Genomic DNA, 22,211 nt, shown 5'->3' with positions numbered 1-22,211 from the left:
ATTTTTAGACCAGTAATTTAGACCTGACAGCTACACTCACAGAACTGTTTCCACTGTTATGCACTACCTGAACACCTTCGAGCCAGGCAGGACAGAATGACTGAAAGCTCCAGCCACGCACTTTAACTAAAACATTAGAAAACACTAAATACGTGACCGAGTTTGGTTAAGGTGAACTTGGAGACTAGTATACAAACCTGAAAAGAAAAATCCACCATGTAGAGACAGACTACAAAAAGCACCGACCAAGCTTAAACACAAAAGTGTAAATGAAATGTTTAAAATCAGATTCTAACCTCTACTGGGTTTATTTACTTGTACCTAAAAGCGCCCGGTGTCCCATCCACACTCTAGATTTATATTTTAGCTGCAATGTGATTTTAATCTCAGCTGTGAATGGGTCAATCACAATGAATTTAAGCCATACAATTATTAAATCTTTTCTTCTAGCACAAAACTACAAAAACAACTTTACTGTCTCTGCAATGCTGACAGCATTTAGCCTTGTTATGTAGCATAAGACATCTGAATAGATGGAGGGACTCTCAAAAATAGGCCAGACAGTGGGACAGCAACTGGTTCCACAAGGCTGCCCAACCATTGAAACTTCTTATAAGCGCTCACCTCTCTGCCTTCAAGGCAAATACCACTAACGTCACGTAACTCCAAAACACATTGAAGGTATTTCAGCAAACACTACACTAAAAGCCTCAGTTCAGATCGTTATATTGGACACTGGACATGCTTTTCTGCAAAGCTTTACCAACACTGAACATCAGCAACAACAAAAAAACAAAAAAGTCACATTAAAGGCTACAACAACTGCAATTTAATTCTAATTTGGTGACTTTTTTTTTTAATCAATTGATCTTTTTTTTTGATCTATAAAATTATTGACAATGTCTTTAGACAAGCTTTTTTGTCTGACGTAAGGTCCAAAACACAAAGATATTCATTTTACTATCACATTAACAAATAAAAAAAATAAATGAAAAAAAAAAACAAAGAAAAACACCATATCCTTACATCTGAGATTCTGGAACAAGGGAATGCTTAGTATTTCTGCTTGAAAAAATAATTTAGCAGTTAATCATTTATCAGAATAGTCGCTGATTAATCTCCTATCAAATAATCGTTTGATCACATGACTCCTCATACCTAAATATATAAAAAGCTCAACATTACATTAAATTAACAATATTTTCTGTAAGTATTCCTATAATGAATGTGAAGCATTGTAAGGTGTAACATACCATTTATATTTTCAAAACCACAGTTTAGGAAATACTAATAAGGCTATCCTGTATTATATGAAATTGATATTTACATAATTTCTATTTATTACTATTATTATTATTATTATTTGTTATTGTTATTAAATGTTTTGAGAATTTTGCTTAAAGAGGTAGAAAACCACAGTGCAGCGTTTTTTCCACTCCTCCATGTGACACAGATCTGATGTTTTCTAACCAGTGAGCAGCAAAACTCTGCATCGAGTCACATGTTTTCCCAGTTCCTATCTGGACCACAAGGATGTGAGGTACAAACCCAGATCCCGAGGCATGTGACCTACATGCAACTTACATGTGGACGCTGAACAAAGAAGAATGATATGTATGGATACACACAGATGTGATATCTTTTCTCAGTGTTGGTTTGCACATGCATGTCCATTCGGCATTATTATAGCTGCCAAAGTTACTTCTGACCAGTCCTCTAAAACACAAACAGGAACACAATGCACTTTTAGGGGGTGCACGGGAAAACCTAAGGTTGCTGACATTGTAGTCTAACACCACAGGAACAGCACAGGTGCACCGCAGTACCAGTGCAACTGAAACAACACAATACCTTTTACAATTCACTCATTTTACTGGATGTGTTGTCACAGACTCAACTGGGTGGGGTGGGGGGTGGGGGGGTCCGGGGAAGGCAAGCGTCAATGTTGTCTATTACTTCAAAACATCTTCCAGATATCTAAGCTATTATGCAACTCTTTCTAGTCTGTAGTTGAATATCAAATCTAAAACACAAAGTCAAATGTCATGGCTTTTGGCGAGAACATTCATCTTAGAGAGCACAAACTCAAGGATAATGTGAATAACAGAAGTACTGATGTAGTTTGAGATGGACTGAGCGTTTTACTTTGAACCATCAACTAAGTCAGACAGATGTTCATTTTCCAGCTGTTTTAAATAGCTCTGCAGCATACACTGGCAGGGTTTTCCATCTATCCAAATCTACGGCTGGTCGCAAAATTAGATATTCTCCAGGCACCTAAATCAAGTTTGAAAAACAGAAACCTTGTGTACCACACAGCGGCACACAAAGTGCTGCTCAAGCAAGAGAGAGGCAGACGACAGTTATCAGACAGCAGATGGGTCCACGGTTTTATATGCTATTAATGCAAACTCTTCACTTCATTTACTAGGGGGATTGCTTGGGTTAACGAATTAAATTTTAATCTAGAGTAGTAGTTCATTTTGGGATGTTTTTGCTGCTTGTCTGGCAGCAGATCAGTTCTACACAAGTCAGGTGAAGAACGACAGATGGCTGACAAATTAACGGAAAAACCAACATAAAGCGTCCGAGTAAGGTGTTGTTCCACCTTGAGCCTCCAAAACAGCTTCCTTCCGTCCTTGTCATCGACTCTACAAGTCTCTGTAACACTACTGGAGGGATGAACAACGTTCAACCAAGAGATATTTTCTCATTTGGTGTTTCGATGACGGTGGTGGAGAGCGCTGTCTAACACATTATTTCCAAATCTCCCAAAGTTGTTCACTTGGGTTGAGATCTGGAGACCGTGAAGGCCATTACTGATGGGTTGATGAAGCCTTGTTGAAGCACTGAGGCTTTCAAGCCAACTGTTTTCACCTTTGGGTACATGTAAAAATACCACTATACACACAATATCTCCGCCACAACTTTGCCGTGAACATTTCAAACCGAAATATTTCCATACCGGAGACAACAACAAAGGCCCCATCGCAATACAAAGCTAGCGTATCACTAATTTTCATACGACTTAACCCATTCAGTGAACCCTTGTTCCCTGTATGGAGACACCTGCATTAATGATTGCGCTCATATTCATGAATTTTCTTGAATTTTTCACCCATCTGTATATGCGCCTATGGAAGTTAAGACTAACTTACACCGCATTAATTCCTTTTGTTTTTGCTTTTTTTTTTTTCGTTTTTTTAAATAGTTGTACCCCATTTTCTTCACCATTCATTCATTCTTTTAACCTTCTAATCCCCTTCGATACATCTCCCCTGAAAAAGCCGAAAGCAGATTTAGAGCAGGTGATGTCTATAGCAGGTCGGCAGACTCACTGAGCAGGTGCTCCTCATATTTTGTACGCTCCGTACAACACGTTCAACACTCACCCTTTCGCTGCTTAACACGTGGACGATGAAATGGAATCTTGCGGCACGGGGTCGGGCACTCCCACCACCTGTCTCACTGTACCACTGAGGATAACTGCAGCATCTTCACAGAGGCTTAGACCAGACTCATTACTGCCATCTTTTAAAATGTGACACATAATCCTTACAACCAAACACTACAGTGCATTCTGTCAATAAAGTGATTTAATTGCAAGTGAAGAAGACATAATGTGCTAATTCATTCTCTCCTACACACCTGTCATGTAAGGACAAGTCCTGCCAGTAACACACAGAGGGGGAGCAGAAAAAAAAAAAAAAATTATCTTGTCTTTTACAAAATTTTTTATGGTGCTTGTATGACAATCTCAGCTTCATCAATATCCAACTGTTGATTTCAATTTGCAGTATTTTTCTTATAAATAAAAACAAAAAAAAACACACTCCAACACTCCACTACCACCTGGTATATCCTGGCAGGAGATCAACTTGGAGCCAATTCCTGAGAGCTTGAACATTTGTGGGTCTAAACATCTGGCAATGGGCAGGTTTTGCTGAGGAAAAAAAATTCTCTGACACACAGGAAGTGAGTTGATAGCTGTAGCAGCAGCATCAGCATTTTATTTGGAAAATTAAAAAAAATAAAAAGAAGTTGCTCGTGGCATGATTGGTGATAAAAAAAAAAAAAAAAGCACTCATCAACAAGCTGTCAGATTACCACCCATACTGTTGGACTGACAGCTGCTTTCTGGGAAAGGCAGTGTAGAAACACCACAGCAATAAATGCACATATGCTGACAGAAACAAGCCAGTAAGTCTGACCAGTTAAGTGCTTTGGGGTATGTGGGACGCTCCACACCCTGAGGCCCACCGAGAACCAACACTTGAGAGAGTACGTTCTTGGCTCAACCCGGAGAGGCAGAGCCTGTATGAGGCGTCGTGTGGGTGGACGCGTCACGTGGAGGACATGGAGTGAAAGTGAACGCAGAAGGAAGAGTGAACCAGTATGAAAACAGGACAATACAGCATCATACCCTCATCACTTCATCTCCTGTTGCCATGGAGACACTAAATGACTGTGCAATTTGTCAATCAAGCAATCTGTTTGTGTGTATGAACAGTTTGAATAAAACAGTTTACAGATAAAGTGATACTCAGCCACAAATCTATAATATATTATCCATGGGCTTAAAAGGCAATTGTCAAAACAAATCCATCCATCCATCCATTAGCTATACTGCTCATCCTTTAAGGGTCGCGGGGGTGCTGGAGCCAATCCCAGCGGGGTACAGCCAGACAAGTCACCGGTCTATCACAGGGCTGACACACAGAGACAAATACCCAGACACCGACGGGCAACTTCGAGTCACCAATTAACCTAACCTGCATGTCTTTGGAACCCAGAACCTTCTTGCTGTGTGATAACCACTGTACCACCGTGCCGCTCTGCCAAAACAAATATTTTCCCAAAATTAGTTGGGGTTTTTTTTTTTCCTTCAACTATTGCTCCATAATATGAGCTTGTTGACATGTTTATCCCTTTTTCCTTTCCTCAAAGCCCGAGCCTTTGCGTGTGACACTGTTCACTGCTTGGATAACCAAGCTTCCATGTCTTCTGTTTGACTTCACCGTCAGGCATTTTCGTTTTAGGAAAGCTATGAAAGTTACCACTTCCAGTGGGATAACATCATACAAGCAATAGTTAGTGACTACTTTTTAGAAATTAAAACAGTAAAGAGTAGCGTCTCTTTTCTAACAAACTGCTTTTGGCCAAGCATATACACAGTGGTTCTGTAATTTGGCCAACTCTTGAAACATAACAAAACCAAAAAAAAAAGTAGATACTGTTCATAAAATCTAAATATATGAAACCTACTAACAGTACTGTTCCTGCCCTGATTTTATTTGGGACAAATCAGGCACAGGGAAGCTGTGGTCACAGGGCATTTTATGTTTCGAGACTGTCATTTTCACAATGCCTTCTTTTTCAAATCCCACATTATATTATTGTGTCCACAACAATTACTGGAAAATTAGGAGGTGATAATGGACAACATTAATGTCACAATACATAAAACAGAATTGTCATTGTTATTATTTTGAAGTATTCAAAATCACATTGTATAAAATTAAACTCATGTTCATCTCATTGAATGCAATAGTTTCTGACATAATAGTGTTTTATTAACCAATAGATTATTTTGTAAACAAATGTTGAAGTAAGCAAGTAAGATATTATGGTTTGGCCTTTTTTTTGTAAAATGTAACTCACCCTTCATTGGGAAATGTGCAGCGTTCAATAAAGTAAAACAACATGAAAATTATTTGGGAATCGGTGAATTACAATAATCAGTGTGAGACGTGTGCCTCACTGTGTTTATCTGTAGAGAAAAATAAAACCCGAGCGCTGAATTACTGCTCAGCCCTGCTGCAATCTCAACCCTTTCCTGCTACAGCAGAGATCCTTAATAAAATGCTTCATTATCTTCAATTTGGATCCTTTTCAACTGTACAAAATAAAAATCTGGTTAAGGATTAAACACAGTTAACTGCGCAGTCTTAGGCCTTGTCCACACGCACGCGGGTCTTGGTCAAAACGTAGCTTTTTCTATGCGTTTTGGGCCTTTCATCCCCACGCAAACTGCATTTTAGGTCACTGAAAACTGACCTCTTGCCAAACTCCTTCCAGGGTGAAGATGTTCAGAAACTCCATTTTCAGTGTTGACAGGGAAAACTGAGATTCTGGCCGGTGACGAGTTTGCGCTGTTATGTCCTTTGTTGGTATGAGGCAATTTTGTGCAATGGCACACGAAGCCCAAACAGCTCTGGATATAACCTTGCTAACAGGACTTTTTAAATATTTGCACATAAATGTGCCCGTCCACAATTCCGCCCTTCCTTGATGCGCCATTGTTGTTAGCCCACCGGAGCCGGTGATAACTTTTTTCAGCCTTCTGATTGGCCAACGTGGCATTATGGTTAGGGTGATATCGCCGCCTGTTGGTTTGGCATGCTCTTAACAGCGCTTGACATCGCGTTTTTGCGTTTTCATGCGGCCTGAGATTTTTGTAAAAGTGCTCGTGTGAACAGGAAAACCCCCATTTTAATAAACACCCGTATACGTGTGGACTAGGCTTCACTTCGCTGCACGTCATCCCGTCTTAACCTCATCTTTGCGGTCACTCCCTGTTAAAGGCCATCGATCTCGGATTGTTTACATGCCAAAAAAACAGACCTTTAAAAATGACAAAGAAATGGTGTCATCGCAGATTCAAACCCCACCCAACTAACCCCAGGTATCTGTCTTCTGAAAGATAAAATACATTTGGACTTAAGGCAATCAGTCTGCGCGCACATCAAGGTCTGACAACGTCTGAGACAGCTAAACAAACGTCCTCACTAACAGTGCAGGTAACCTGCAGTGAGAGCCTTGGTGCCCTGACAGCAGATTTACTACAATACTCCTGTGGCCTTAAAGTAATTACTGTATGTATGACAGAGGACTTTAAGAAAAGGAAAATAGCAAGGTATAGAAGGTGTGGACTTCCTGTTCTCCAAGAAACTTCCCCAAAAAAAATTATAGCAGTTAAATCTAAGTGAGAGAGACAGCGTGTGGAAGCTTTTTCCAAGTTTTGTGCCAAATATCTCTACACACCTGTCACCCATGAATATTGATGCAGGAGCATGCTGTTTTCACAAATGAAACAACCGTCTGCTACTCACTGTGCAGCAGGACTCGCACACACAAGCACATAAACAAACACCCGCACACCAGGGTGCGTGTGTGTAAAAGGAGGACCAGATCTTAAATGGAAACGCATTTCTACAGTGGCTAAAGGACAGAAAAATCTCACCAGTCGCAAACACATAAGTGAAAAACATCTCAACTTTTCACTTTCCAAAGACATTTCTGCTGTCTGAATTTAAAAATCAGAGCAATTCGTTACTGAAGCATTTAAGTTAATTGCTTTTGAACATTAGTTTGAAATTATATTCTATTGGTGATTTCTCACACATTTGCCGTATGATGATACAGTACATACACCGATAAATGAAAATCTCCTGGGAGCAGCCCTGAGCTCGACTTCAAGATTAGAACTAAAATGATTAGTTGATTAATAAACCAGTCGCTTGATTTTCTAAAGTCATTTGGTTCAAATGTGAGGATTTTATCCCTTTCTCTGTTTTACATCACTGGGAATTGAATATTTTTGAGTTTAAGATTGTTGGTCAGAGAAACGAAGCGATGTCAAGACATCACCTTGAGCTCTTAGAGAAAATCAAGAAAAGATTACTCAATAATAATGAAAATAACTTTATAAGTTTCAGACCTATTTCAGATAAAACACAATGGTCTTTTGTTTGTTTGTTTTTACGTTGGGAATATCCTTTTTTTCCCCATTTATGGTATTACCAGTGAACGTTTTTTCTGGAAATAAATAAGCTCCAGGATTTATTTTATAACCTGGAAAAGTGGGTGCTACAGCAGACTTTACTCATCAGCCACAGACAGAAATCCTTCCTGGCTGTCTCAGTGGAGAGAGCTGCTCTCTTTTCAATGACCTTATTCCCTTCACTCATGCACTTGCCCTTGCAGAAAAGAGCAGAAGATCCTAACTGTTGCTGCGCCTGACAATCATCAGGGGAGGGCTCACTTGAGGGACAAGGAGGAGCGGCCGGCTGTGCTAATTCAAACCAAATTCAACCCTGTTTTCCCCAACATGTGTGCGTGCGTGCGTTTGTGTGTTAGCATGCACAAAGAGGAGAGGGCGTCTTTAAAAAAGGGAACACAGCTCCTCCTCGTTCCATCGCTGCTTCAGCCGTACATTGCTCCCACGAGGGAACAAACAAAGGAGCGGACAGTGTTGTCAGAGGCTGCCTGGCCTAGGTTACAACACAGTGAGACTTAGCTTTCTCATATCAATCAGATAAATCAATAATCACCACCCAAATCTCAGCCTCTGCGGCACCTTCTTATGGCACAGTTTTCATCTTTTCCTCATGCCAAGCATCCAGCTGACCTAGTCCGCTGCTACAGCACTGTGACATTGACATATTTACACTATTGTGCTATATTTAAGGTCACAGCTAAACCCCAGAGCTTTTTCCACTCATTGAGCCACATCACCATGCTGAAACCTTTGCATAGGTTACTAATTTTTTGGAGACAGACTTGTGGCTTAAAGTAAAGATATCTGTACAGCTAATATGTATATTTTAAAATGTCTGTATACTGTACTATCAAGTTAGTACAAATAGGCCATTGTCTATATTTAGCCCTTTACCAGTAGGCCTGCTTATAACCTCCCTCCCACCTAATGTTCCTTTTAAGGGGTCAACTAATGATTATTTTTATTTTCAGTCTGTTTATTTGTGCATCTGTTTTATTTTGGTTTTTAACAATTATCCGATTAATCACATTTTCAAAAAAATAGTGAAAAATGTCAGTCACAGTTTTCCAGAGCCCAGGGTGATGTCTCCAAATTGCTTGTTTTGTCCCACCAACAGAACAAAACACCAAGATATGATTTACATACGATTTGAGAACAGAGAAAATCACTAATAAATGAGCCCTTTTTTCCTTGAAAATGTTTTAAACATTTATGTGATTGTCGATATTGCGTCAATCACCCTACTGGTTGATAAACAAATCATTTCAGTTCTACTTCCCTTGTAGATTTTTGGGGTCAACTGTAAAAAAGGCCATCACCACATACCCGTTGGTCTGGTCATGTCTTCCATTTTCTGTGTTTGTCACCTGTGCACTTACTAATTAAGACAATTTAAGTACATATAGTGTCATACACCCAACAATGTATCTGACTCCTCTTAGTTCAGACATCATGATGAAGCTTTCCCTGGGGAAGACACAATAAACAGCATGACTCAGTTCAGTCAAAATACAACCTCCACTTATATTTACCAACCAATCTTTATAATAGAGCAATATACACAAGATTTCAGATTTCACTATGATATCACCATAATGTTAAATGCAGTACCTGTAGTACACTCTAAAATTTAAATGTGAATCTAAAGCTGCAGCTGAAGTGTGTGTGTGTGTGTGTGTGTGTGTGTGGGGCGCCCATTCCACCTAATTGAGATGCTGATTAACACTAATTGAGGCACTAAACTAAAATTCCCCCAGTCTGTTTAAAACATATTTCTTCCATCTCCACCCACAGAAATGACAAATTGACGATAAAAATAACACAAAAACCGTCCTCCTTTCAGCAGTCAGTGCGCACTCTGTGAAAAAGTTTTCTCCTCTATCACCGGTTGTTTTCCTTTTTTTTTTTTAGAAAGCACAAGAAACACATCACAGACAGGTTGAGGGTAACATGCTGTTGGAACTTTGTGTCATTCTACAATATTTCTTGGTATTGAGGGTTTTCGCACAGTCACCTGTCACTGCCACCACTCGCAGCTGAACACTGAACCTGTGACTGTCTAATTACGGGATGGTGCCTACAAGGGAAAGCCTGATGCCGCGATGCTTGCCTTTAGTAGGAGCCTAAAAATAAAATATTTTAAATAAAATATTTTTGTTTGTACTATAAATTAGGATATTTTTTGAGCTTGTATAACTTGACCACATCCATGCACCTGTTCTTATGTCTGTAAACCATTTTAAAACTGGATTTGAAAAGTGCCGTATAAATACAGTTGAACTTTTTTAGCTACGTATGGAAAGAATGTATCACTCAAGCAATTATTACAGTGATTTTTAGAATAACTAGTGGATTCTGGCTGATTTATCATTATGCTGATTCTACACTAAACCATTGAGTTACATTTGTAAAGATCTGGAATGGCAGCCCGAAAAAACCTACGTGTTTGACAGCATCACATCCCTCTAGTTGAGACCTACTAGACACACGAAGTCGACCCATGTCTGTTGCAAAGCGGAAAGGTATAGAGTCTGTTATTCTGCGGTCAAATAAATGAATCGCCATGCTGTCCGGTGATGTGCCAAAAAAAACTTCTGCTCCACCTACTACAAACTAATTTTAAGCAGATTTTTAACATGTGGTATGGTCAGTCTGGGAAAAAAGTGACTGCAGTATTTTCTTAACAGTCAATGCGCATGCTTAAAAAGCCTTGATTTTCTGAGTGTGTTGTTATAACACACCTCTCTGCCACAATACAATACACAGAAGGAAATGAAGGAGATGATCTTAACTGCAAACAACTGCTGTCTCCTTGATAAGTTTAATTGGCAGTGGCTTTCCAAAGTTGGAGATTGAAGTCAGTGCGTATGTAGTATGGAATTGGGGCACAGTTACAGTGTCTTTTTTTTTTTTTTTTCTTATACATCAACTACGTCTGCTTTAAGAATGACTGATTGGTCATTCGCTGTGCAGGCAGAGTGTGCTTAAGACACCTGTGACTAAAATATAATTTATATTAAGTTGTATTAAATTAAACAGATGAAAAAGTTTGCTGTTAAGATTAGTCATGAAAAAGCAAACTTTGCTAGTTTTCTATTAAATGGTAAAATGGTATACAATATACCACTATACCGTGGGTGGGCTTTTACTATGCATCCTTTGCACTGTGTGTATTGCTCCCACATACACTGCAACATAAATGCTGCCAAAAAAAAAACAAAAAAAAAGAAATAAAAGAAAAAATTGCTCAGCCCTATATATATATCGATATCCTATATCTTCTGTCACCACTTTGTTACTGAAACACGTAGTTTTCATTTCACTGTGATACCGGAAATATGTACCTGCAATGCTTGGTGCAGAAGTTCACCTGTAAAATCTAATGCAATCCAATCCAACAGCTCAGCCGTAAAGTCTACCTTTACAAAGATAATAATGTTAAATTATGATCGACACTGTCAGAGAGATGTTAATTTAACATGTTTATTACTGAGTTTTTAGTTCGCAGTGGTGTTGAACTGGTCTTCATTAAAGGTTTTGTTTTTTTTAAAAGTAAAAGTTTTTGTAAAATTACAAAAAGGGGCAAGCCGCACCCTTTAATGATCACAAAGGCTTTTTAGAAATGCACAGAAAGTTACCTTTGCACTGTACTAGGTACTAATTGTCAAATATAAACAAAAATTACCAAATGTTGCTCCTAAAAACACACTTATTACCAAATGAAACATAAGCAGGGTAAAGATGCACTACAAAAGAAAGGTCACACGTTCTTTGTCAACACTATCTGATATCCAACTCTGCACTGTCTCTGTGATCTCAGTGATTTCTCTACAAACAGCAGCCGAAAACATCTGCCTCGTGTACTGTATTTCTCTTACAGCAGTATGAGCACAGTACTGCAGATGATTCTTTTACTTTTTTTTCTGATTAATATAATTAAGAAGAACTAACTTAGTGTGCTATACCATGCACAAATGTCTCATCTCCTGCTTCAGCAGTCAGCTGTCTCAATAACTAAGAAGAGGGCAAAAGTCTTTTATTTTCCCCCTCGCCCATGCAACTTCTTTTGATGATGGAGTCAAAGTGCAGCAGCAGTTCTGCAAGCAGGCACTAAAAAGTGTCACACAATGGGTGAGCAAGTAGGCAGACAGACACGTTCAGATTAGAGTCTTCAAATAGCCCCGGCTGCATGTCCTTTTGCTGTGGGAGGAGGAAACACCAACAGAAGGTGAACATGGAAACACAACACAACACGACAAAAACCAAAGCAAAGCGAGGTGCTTCATCCTGTGAGGTGTTTACCCACCGGGCCACCAGGCCTCCTGGTGCTGAAACGCTGCAGCAGTGTCCTCCTGAAACCACCCAGGTGGCCTCAGAGAATTGAATCAGCAGCCTTTCAGCTCATCCAAAACCAAAAGCACTACTACCAGATTATATAGATGAAAAGAAATGAAATACGTCCCCATTCCCAACTGCAAGATTTTATGCCGAATACAGAGGATTTGATGAAGAATCTGTGAACAGGCTTTCTGCATGGTTGACTAAGTCAAACCTTAAGACTTCCCAAGGCATTTTAATACCACACAGAATGCTATTTAATACATTTCACAGTCATACCATACAAAGGTCATACATTTCATGCAGTTGATAATTCTACTTAACAAGTGCATGAATTTATTGATATTTATATCACATTATTGTGCGCACATCCCGATAGTGTATGACAGTAACTCCTAATAAAATAATTAATTAATCATTAAGCAGCAGAAAATGGCTGGATGGATTAAACAATTAAAAAAATAACTTATTTGTCTAAGGTCCAAATACGAATTTACATAAAGGTGAGAGGTCTGGAACAATAGTACCAGTTTGGTTTTTTTGAGTTTTTTGCTAAAATCACATACAAAAACATTTTATGTGTAACCTTACTGAAAATGGCAAGCAAGAAAAAATATTTAAAGACTCCTGCAACTGAGATTCAAGACCGTTTAAGACCTTCCAGGGTGTAATCAGTGTATTTTGAGCCTTTTTAAGACATGTACATACCCTGCGTGGAGCACAATTTCATCCCATGGCCATGTTGGCGGAAATGTCCTCACAGTAAAGTCTAAACACAATGAGGACACCTAGTCACCCTTAATGGCTTTAACTCGTTCTGCACATTCGCATGACTTGATGGAATGACCATCAAGTCAGACCACTGTGATGGGTTAGCTTTTGGCACCCTTTGTCTGGCTGCCCAGGGTTGTCATATCGGGCCAGCTGAAAGTCTGTGGATGGACGGACGACACAACCACTTCATGACTCACTGTGTCCCCGCACACACACCTGGCTGCTACAGCTACAAATGTTCCAAGGGGCTAACAGGCTAACAACCTAGCTTACATCTCTTTGAGGTTTTGGCTAGCAGACGCAGGGGCTAACACACAGCTAGCTTCAATGTTGTCAGCCATTGGATTGCCACAAGTTGGGAGAGCTAGCTAAGGAGGGGGGGGGAGAAGTTCCCGGCGAGCAAAACGGCGACTTGGGATGAAAAACACAAAACACACACTTCACACACCGACAGAAAAAATGAGACACTGTGTCCTATTTCATGTTAGCACCCGTAGCTACATAGCTAGCCTTCTCCGCTAGCTCTGTAATGTCACTGCATCGCTGTTGTAAATACATTATAACAGCCCTAGCTCCTTACACGTGTGGACAGCCTCTAAAACTCCTTCTCGGGGACATCTCCCCACCGAAAAACCCTCCCCGGCGGACTACTCACCTGCTCCGGACACCGGACACACGCTCTCACCGGCGAGACATGCCCCCGGTTCGCCCGAAAAAACACTGGCGCTTTTTATTTCCAAGGACACAAAATCGCCATGACAGTTTAGAAAAATGCATAAAAAATTAGCAGGCACGGGAGGGAGGGGAGAGAGAGAGAGAGGGAGAGCGAGAGAGAGAGAGAGAGAGAGAGAGAGAGAGAGAGAGAGAGAGAGAGAGAGAGAGAGAGAGAGAGATGGCGAGGTGAGGAGGAGGAGGAGGAGGAGGAGGAGTGGAACTCCGTGCAATATCTATTTAATCCACATAAAGCTGCCAGCTCCGCGGAGTTCATTCAGTCTGGATGCCGGGGTCCCGCACTGTTTTGCCACCATAGTCCAACCTAGACGCCACACACACATCTACCCCCTACACACATCCACAAAGACGAGCCGCGTCCAAAAGTTAAAGGGCGCTTCTTACCTAATATGGCCGGCGCGGCAGCCAAAACACAAACAGATTTTTATTTGGTGGAAGTTTAGCGGCAGCGGCAACGGCGGCGGCGGCAGCAGCAGCAGCAGCGGCGGCGGCGGCGGCGGTGTGGCTGCTGCAGCCAGCCTAACCTTACCCTCTGGATCCAGTAGCAGCTCAGCATTTCAGATTTTTCCATTGGCTGCAGCCTAGCGCAGCTGGCTCCATGCATATTTCCATTGGCCCTGCAGCTGTCAAGCAAGCGAAACGAGCGAGTCTCTCCCGGGTTAGTCTGAGAGCTATCGCGGCAGCCCCAGGCAACACCATTGTGCATTGTGTGCATGTTTTTCTCCCTTCCTGGCGATTCGCATTGATGTGAGCCTCACGCACATTGCCTGCTGTTTATTCTAGGTGTCGGTGTTGTTCTGTTGTTGTCCTTACCGCAGACTTGCAGGGAAATCCTTCTCGTACCGGGGGGAAGCTTCCCACCGCACCGCACCGCCCGGCTGGCTCCTGCTGCTGTCATTGAAGGAAGGAAAAAAACAAGAGGGGAGCGTTCAGTTTTCAACCCCCCCGATGCAACAAAACGAAGGGTTTACATTTCTCCTCTGCTGGCTGCATCCACCAATCATGTCGCTTTTTACTCCTCCATCATTGCCGGGTTTGAAGGGCGGAAGAAAAGAAATAAGACATTCCACGTCTTTTGCAGATCAGGTTGCGTTTCCCGGATGTTCAGCTTGGTTTTTTTTTTTTTTTTTTTGCTGGACTTAAAATTGCTGTTTGTGAGCTGTTTATCTGATGCGGCTCAAAGGGCTCTTGCCGGTTTTGGGAGTCTTTGGGGCTGACGGGGAACCGCTTCTCTATCATTCAACTTGCCTTCTTTCCCAGCTTCACCTGAAGTCTGTCACCAGCCCGTCGCTGTCTCCCCACTTAAATCTGTTAGTGGCACTTTCTGATTGGGATAGAAAATACACCTCTCTGCCGGGGCCCAGATAAAACAACTTTTGTGGCTATAACAGAGAAATGCTTCCACCTAGACGAGTCACCTCCCGTGACACAGAACTAAACTCCTGTGTTGTAGGATAAACTCTGTCCACAGAGGGACAAATCTGATCTCCATAGGTTAATGTGCTCGAAAACAGCTGGGAGGTCTTTACCAGGGCGTTTTGGTTTTTATTTACTTCGGATGTCTCTGTGTTCGTGGGATAAATGTGTCAAAAATATGAAAGCACACAGAATTCCCTTCGAAGAAGTACCAGAAATGTCTTGACTTTGGAAATAGTTTGACAAAATCGATCCAGACTCGTGGTCCGCTTGCAAGCTTTTTTTTTCCTGGGGCTTTCGACAAGGTCCCGCCGTCTTAATCGGTGAATGGAGTTCGCTCAGTCGCATGCGAGCTCAGCTCTGTTGCTCTACTTTCATCCATAGCACTATTCAGGAGCTCCCGTCTAAGTTGGTTTAAAGGTTAAAAATCAAATTAACACCCACTGTTTTTGGTCATTCCGATGGGTTCAACTTTTCTTTTTGCGTCAGCGACGTAAAAGTGTTCTCCAGCACTCACCAACACTCACTGTGTGTGTCCTGGAGGTCAAACAAATGTCATCGATGCATTTCCTTCCTCACGAAACATTTGCAAAGCCGATTTGAACATTTTAAAATCCTGTATTGTTTTGTCTTCGCTGCCTTTGTTGGTGTTGTTACTTGGGATGAAACTATTGGCAGGGCTGTATTGTCACGACGTGTGTGTGTGTGTGTGTGTGTGTGTGTGTGTGTGTGCGCAAGACAAAACAAAACAGGGATCAACTCATTAAAAAACTGTTGGTGCTACTAGAGGTTTAAAGAAAGGCTCCACCTGTTACCTTTGAATATTAAATTATGAGTTAAATGGTTTTCTACACAAAGAATTAGTTGAAATTTTTAAAAGTGCGTCTGCTCCTCCCTCAGTTACAAAGTTAAGAATCTATGGACGTGAAAATACGTTTAATTTTAAAAGTTTCACTGTTTGACACAGGATGTCTCTGATTTCACTGACAAGTCAGTTTTCAGCGTGTGTGCTCCGGAGGCTACTTGGGTAAATTACATACTGGACCATCACTGGCTTCCAAACCTAGATGTGGTGGAACAAAATCGTGCTCATACTGTGCATATATCAGTTAAACTCGGATCAGGTGAGCACAGAGGAATTTTCCCACTTCAGCAGATGAAGGTGACAGCGGCCTTCTCGTGTCGAACTCTGCACCCACATCATTCTGCACAGGCAAAGTGACAATAGGCAAAACAGGTTTTTGAGTGGAGTGGAGGGAGAGTTTAAGTTACGCTTGAAACAAAAGAACTTTATCTGACCATGAAGACCTTGTGATATGGTCAAAAGCTCCAGAAAAGGCTGGTTAGTAGACACTGAGTTGGGACTGTTTTGTCACAAATTGAAAATGCATTAAATGAGTGCATCAACAGACTTATAGCCAAGCTGTGAAACAAAATGTCTATGCTATCACTAAAGAGAGCACTAAGTGAAAATAATGAATAGACCAAGGTTCTTCGATACTTTAATGATGTACAATCAAAAATTTTATGTGATTCAATTCCTGACACAGACTACAAAAGCGGCCCCGTTCTTCTTCATGCTTTCAGCGATAAAATGTCACTTACCCTCAAGTCAGATAAACCGAGGCTCCGGCTTTTATTTCTGCCCGAGCAATCGGTTGGTTTTTTTTACACAAGCTGAAACTCGCCATTAACAAGTCCTGAGCTGCCGTGAACGCAGTATTAGGAGTGAAATACAACCGCCTCGTCAACATCTCCCGAGAGAGCTGGACCAGCATCATCGCTTTGGCTCCCTTCGGTGTGAAGCATGACAGACAGTCTGAGAGGATAATCCTGCTTGAGCATGCTGCATGCGCTTCCCTTCACACACGTTTTGAGTGCTGAGGTCTGAATTTTTAAGCGGTCATCTCCTGCTGCAGTTGGAAGTTGCTGAGATGCAAAGTTGCCGCATCTGCTGTAACGTTGACATCACATGAGACCTGACCTAAATGATTAACACTATTGGGACTCAAAGTTAAATTTAAAGTCTTTTTTTTTTTTCATGACAACTGTGCGGATATGTCATCATGTGTCCTGTCATTAATTGTTGGGTGTAGTCTGTTGATCCGAGCAAACTGCAACACAGAGAGTATTGTTGATCCCAACAATCCTGAGTTAAGCGCTGTTGCAGGTCAGTCACTCCTTGTATGGAAGAAAAATCATGCTCCACCTCAGAAAAAATGGACTGAAGTCTTTTCTGCATCATTAGCGTCCGCTACTAAATGAGACATGAACATCCACCATCATACACAGCTTAATAAATGTTTCCTCGTAAAAGTGATTCACACTCTTTGGTACCACCCAACAAACACACTTATGTTGCAGGAATGAAAGTTGAAAAGCTATTGAAATAAACTCCCCTGAGCGATTTCAACATCAAAACATGGTCTGGCTTGCAAAGTTTCTTGGCTTCTCCTGCACATCTTAACTTGTGTTTACTTTTTGGAATTGTTATTTATTTTATCACTTGTTGTGTTGCATTCTCATTTCCAAGTAAAGAAGCAGTCAGAGAAATACCTTGGATGTTTTTCTGCATTTATAAACCCCTCACCTCACACCCTTTCCCCACCGGCCCCGGGTCAACAACAACTGCACAAGGAGGTGTACCTACAGTACTCACACCGGCACTACACATATAGCTACGCAATGATACACACAGTGAAAATGGAAATGAAATTAGATACATAATATTGTTCACCAGCAAACGACTTCCGGTTATTAAAACACGTTGTGATGGGTTTCATATCCAATTTATTGTTTATTTTTACTTAGTAACTGCATAAATACCAGTGAATAAAAAAAGAAAAATGAAGAATAACGATGTGAGCGTAACAAAGAATGAAAAGGATGACACGTAGGCAACTACCTCCCTCTTAATTTGATGCAGTAATTTTGAAGACTGGTTATAATGATCTTTGTGTGCAGGTTAGTTGAAGTGGAAACTCTAAGTTGTTCGGTGGGCCTGAATATGGGTGTGAATGTGTTTGTCCATCTATGTTTGTTAACCTCACCTTTCATTCACCTGCCTGCTGGTGTTGACAGTAGGATCCAGCGTCACACAAGAGCATTAACCGGTATAAATGATAGATGGATGGAATTTTTTTTCAGTGTAGATGTGTGTATTGATACAAATGTTGTTTGAATGGCAAATTAATGTAAGATTAATCATCAGAATTTTGCTTGGCAGAAATGTAATGATTCTGCCTTCAAAAAATCAGGTATCTATGTTTGCTTATAAACATGGCAAATTTCATTGTTAAGTGTAATGAGACATTAGTAAGAACAAGAGAGGTAAACAGCAAACTATAGGTTATTAAGTACATTTTATGAATCCCAAAGCTGAATTAAGTACAGTTGTTTACGAGCCAATGGTTATTAGGTTTATAGATGAGTGTACTTATTTGCATGTAAGACATGTAGCTGATGCCCATATTTAGAGGTGTGCTCTGAAAAATGAAGACATGTTCGCGGGACAAAGTGCAGCAACAGGAATCAAATGTGTCACCTTTCAAAACCACAAGGCCACCTCCAGTAGACTGCATTTGGAAAAGCATGTTGTACAAAACAGGCATTTGCTCATGACAGTGCACTGGGTCCATGTATCTGTAGAACTGCAGTAACTGTGTTTACTCACAACCACACCAGTGATGTTCTTAGAGGTTGGTTAGACTAAAGGCCATGGTGTGAGGGAAAGCTGAATATTGCTTCAGGCAGTTGTGAAAATCATCCAATGAAGAAAAAACTGATTTTAAATGGCATGATTTAGATGAGTTAGATGTCTATAGCCTATGGCCACTCTGGGAGATCCATTAGGCTGTGATGGTCATTACGCACCAGAAAATAAAACTGTTGAATGAATGAGAAATGAAGAGTCAGCCTCACTGTTCTTCTATCTTTAACGCTTGTCCCTGTGCAGGAATTCATTAGCCTCAGTTCAGCTCATACACTGTTAAGAATACACATTATATACATGTGTGTACAGCCTATGGCTCAGCTTTGAGCTTTAGCGTGATAACGTGCTAGCATTGGCAGAGTAAGCACATTAACAGGTCAACAATGCCGCACCGCAACACGAAAACATTTTAGTAATGAAACATTTAACATGTTAGCGTGATACATTCTAACATTTAGCATATAGTTTTTAATGTAGATAGTATTCCAATACTTAACATGTTGGGTAATATGCTAGTTCTATGTGCTAAACATTGTTAGCATATTAGCAAGCTATTTTCACATTATGTCAAAGTATGGGTGATGCTGATAGTAGTCTGTTCATTAGTTTCAGAACTGATAGTTCATGATAGGATAACTGTCTAGCGGACATTTTGACCCGCTGGCGCTGCCACATCAGATGATCAACAAAAGCCGGATTAATGGTTGTGCGTTACGGCCTCTCTACGGAGCCTACACATGTAGGCCAGTAGCTACTAGCAGCTAGTAGCTAGTCTCCGTAGCTACGCTGACAATGAAGAAAAAGTACTGCATCTTAAACAGGGGCTCAGTAATCTTCTCCTTTACGATAGCACACATCTAGGAAAGCCATCTCCACCGCAAACCTTCGGCTCGCCACGATCACCGCTCTCTGTCAGTGAATGAAAGAACGTCGCATGTGATTGTATAGTCTCCTATTGGGTAACGAGACAGGGCGAACCTTCCTACATGCACCAGGTGCCTCTGTGGTGCAGTCAACAGGTGAAATCCGAGGCTAAATCGTCAATCTAAACCGTCGCCACAGGCGTCTGCAGCGGGACTGCTGTTGGCCCCCTTGCAGCAATTAGCTATAAATCCAGCTAAAGTCATTAGGGTTCATCCTCAGGACACTATGAATGTCTATACACAATTTCATGGCAGTGGTTGTCTTTGGCAGGTGGATAAGAATATTTACTTAGTTCCCAGATGCGATGGCACATTTAAAGTTTGGTTAATAGGCTCTTTTAAAGACAGATCCCGCTATATTGGCGTCAAGAAGACCCCTCATTATGCCGGCTTTGCTTGTTAACACTGAACCAAACAAAGCCGGCATAACTTCAAAGTAAATCAAGCAAACTTAGTTGTAAGTGATTTCAACAAGCTGATTGGTCCGAAGCTGATATATCCCCAGTTCACAAATTATACGGGTATGTGATAACAGCAGGGCAAAAGAATGAGCAAAAATTGCTCAAACCTGTTTTTATTCATTTTATTGGTCCATTATTAGCCATCAAGCTCTTGGATATATTGGACATCTCCACTGGCGGTCGGTCTTGTCTGCAGGCCAGCCTTTCAGCAGTGTAAACTCTGTGCGGCATTCGTTTATCATCCGTTCTGTTTCTAAAGGCTTATTTTTTTAATCACCCCTTTTTCAGTATTTTGCCATGATTTTGTTAATACGCACTCTGTAACCTCTGTGTTTTCAGAAGCACTCTATAAACACTATTACCCTGATTGTTATCATTGCGATAACAGTTTGAAGCAGAGATTTTCAAAGACTTGCATTTGTCTCATGAGTTTTTACAGACTGCTTGCACTAAGATCTGAGACGCCTCATTAGAAAAAGTGTTTTGCCATATTTCATAATATGGTCGTTTCAAAGAATAATATAGTCAGACTTACATCAAGATAACCTTTTTTATGATCTGCAGCTTTGCCTTGCATTGCATCATGAGCCAAGTTTTTTTTTTTTTTAACAGGGTAAATTACCCCAATATTATATAATAAGGTTTTGATCATATAATATAATAGCCCTAAACCTGACATGAAAGAAGAGATTGCTAAGTTTTAAATTTATAATGGCAATCCAATAACATTTACATGAAAAAAATGGCATCGCGGGTTTGAACATGTTGTTTATCTGAATTTTAATAATTATCCTGGAAAAACAGCCACTTTGCTACGCTAAGCTTGTTACGTAGCTTTTACAAATGAAACATTCCCCGGGGAAATGCCATAAAAAAGTACAACAGTACCACGGAAATGTATGTACGTAGTCATCATTTTACCATGCTCTGGTTCAGAGGAAGTACTGTGTTTTACATTTCCTGCAAATGCAATGTCAGTTAGCTTGCGATGAATTAGGTGAAGTTAGTTCCCGTGAGCAGAAAGAAAAGAGCTCCACTTGCAGAAACTCATCAACAGACAATCCAAGGCGGTGAACACGGCGGTACCAACCATGCTTGTTGACTTACAGGGGATCTCCGAGGTGCAGAGAAAAACAGCCAGTAAGCACAACAGATTGAGACAAAATGAATACTTTCAAATTTCTAAAAAAAGAATATTCCCGAATGGTTAGGAAATAATTTCCTTTAAACTTGCTACATCACAACAAATCTTACTACTATGAGCCATGTTTGCACTTGTTTTATTTTTTAATCCTGTTATTTCAAGATCAAAGTTAATTTCCTCATTACCTCGGGATAACAAAAGCGTATTTTATGATTTTCTGATCATGAGAAAATGATATTAAGAACTGAATGATTATTTTCTTGAGAAAACTAGTGAACAAGTTGATATCGAGTTGATCTTGTAACAGGTTAAGTGTCTGGTCTTCTGTAAACTGCACATTTCTAAAGGCCACTTTCGGTTGGTTGTGAATGGACAAACCTTCACGGCTTTATGAGGCTCACAGAAACCCTGTAGACAGCTAAAGGCTAACCTTGCCCGGTGGGCCAGTTAGCTTAGCGTGGTTGACTTGCTTTGTAACTTTTTATTTCTTTCATTAATATCTTCTCTTATTTTTGTGTTTCTTCAAATTGGAATTCAGTTTTATCAGTGCACTTCTCTTTCCTCTTTTTCCTTCGGTGCTTTTGCCACAGTAAACTCACAGTCTTATCAGTGTAATTCAGCACTTCCTCTGTTTCAGCATCTTGAAAGAATCAGTAGAAAATGCTCTTCTCTTTTGTTTTTGCTGTTTACAGTCAGGTGGAAAACAGTGGAGCCATGTATTTCGGTGACTTTGTTTCTAGCGTAATGTGATAGATTTTAATCAACAATGTCACTGTAATGTTTTTGTTCTTTACCTTATTTTAGATTTTGTTAACATTTTAAATAGGAATTCTTATGTTGCAGGACTGGTGATAGAAATTAATACCAGCTGGAATAACTGTGGTGCAACATGCTGTATCCATGCTGATGCCACCGCACCAAAACAAACATC

General features: G+C 40.6%; 1 protein-coding gene across 2 annotated transcripts in view; it reads right to left on the bottom strand.

The window, feature by feature from the left end:
- The window catches only part of chd6 (chromodomain helicase DNA binding protein 6), a 93,398-nt gene extending 78,784 nt beyond the window's left edge, over positions 1-14,614 (bottom strand). Inside the window, exon 1 of one of the 2 annotated variants that reach the window (XM_040158522.1) lies at positions 14,438-14,614. The gene's annotated coding sequence lies outside the window, so the exon portion shown is untranslated. Of the gene's footprint in view, positions 1-13,547; positions 13,658-14,437 lie in introns of those variants that run through there. The other variant, XM_040158523.1, reaches the window with a different exon arrangement.
- Between the last annotated feature and the right edge of the window lie 7,597 nt (positions 14,615-22,211).

This window comes from Xiphias gladius, chromosome 21 (assembly GCF_016859285.1).
Source record: "Xiphias gladius isolate SHS-SW01 ecotype Sanya breed wild chromosome 21, ASM1685928v1, whole genome shotgun sequence".
Taxonomy (NCBI): domain Eukaryota; kingdom Metazoa; phylum Chordata; class Actinopteri; order Istiophoriformes; family Xiphiidae; genus Xiphias; species Xiphias gladius.
Note: the sequence above shows the minus strand (reverse complement) of the source record. Positions and strands in the feature narration are given on the sequence as shown.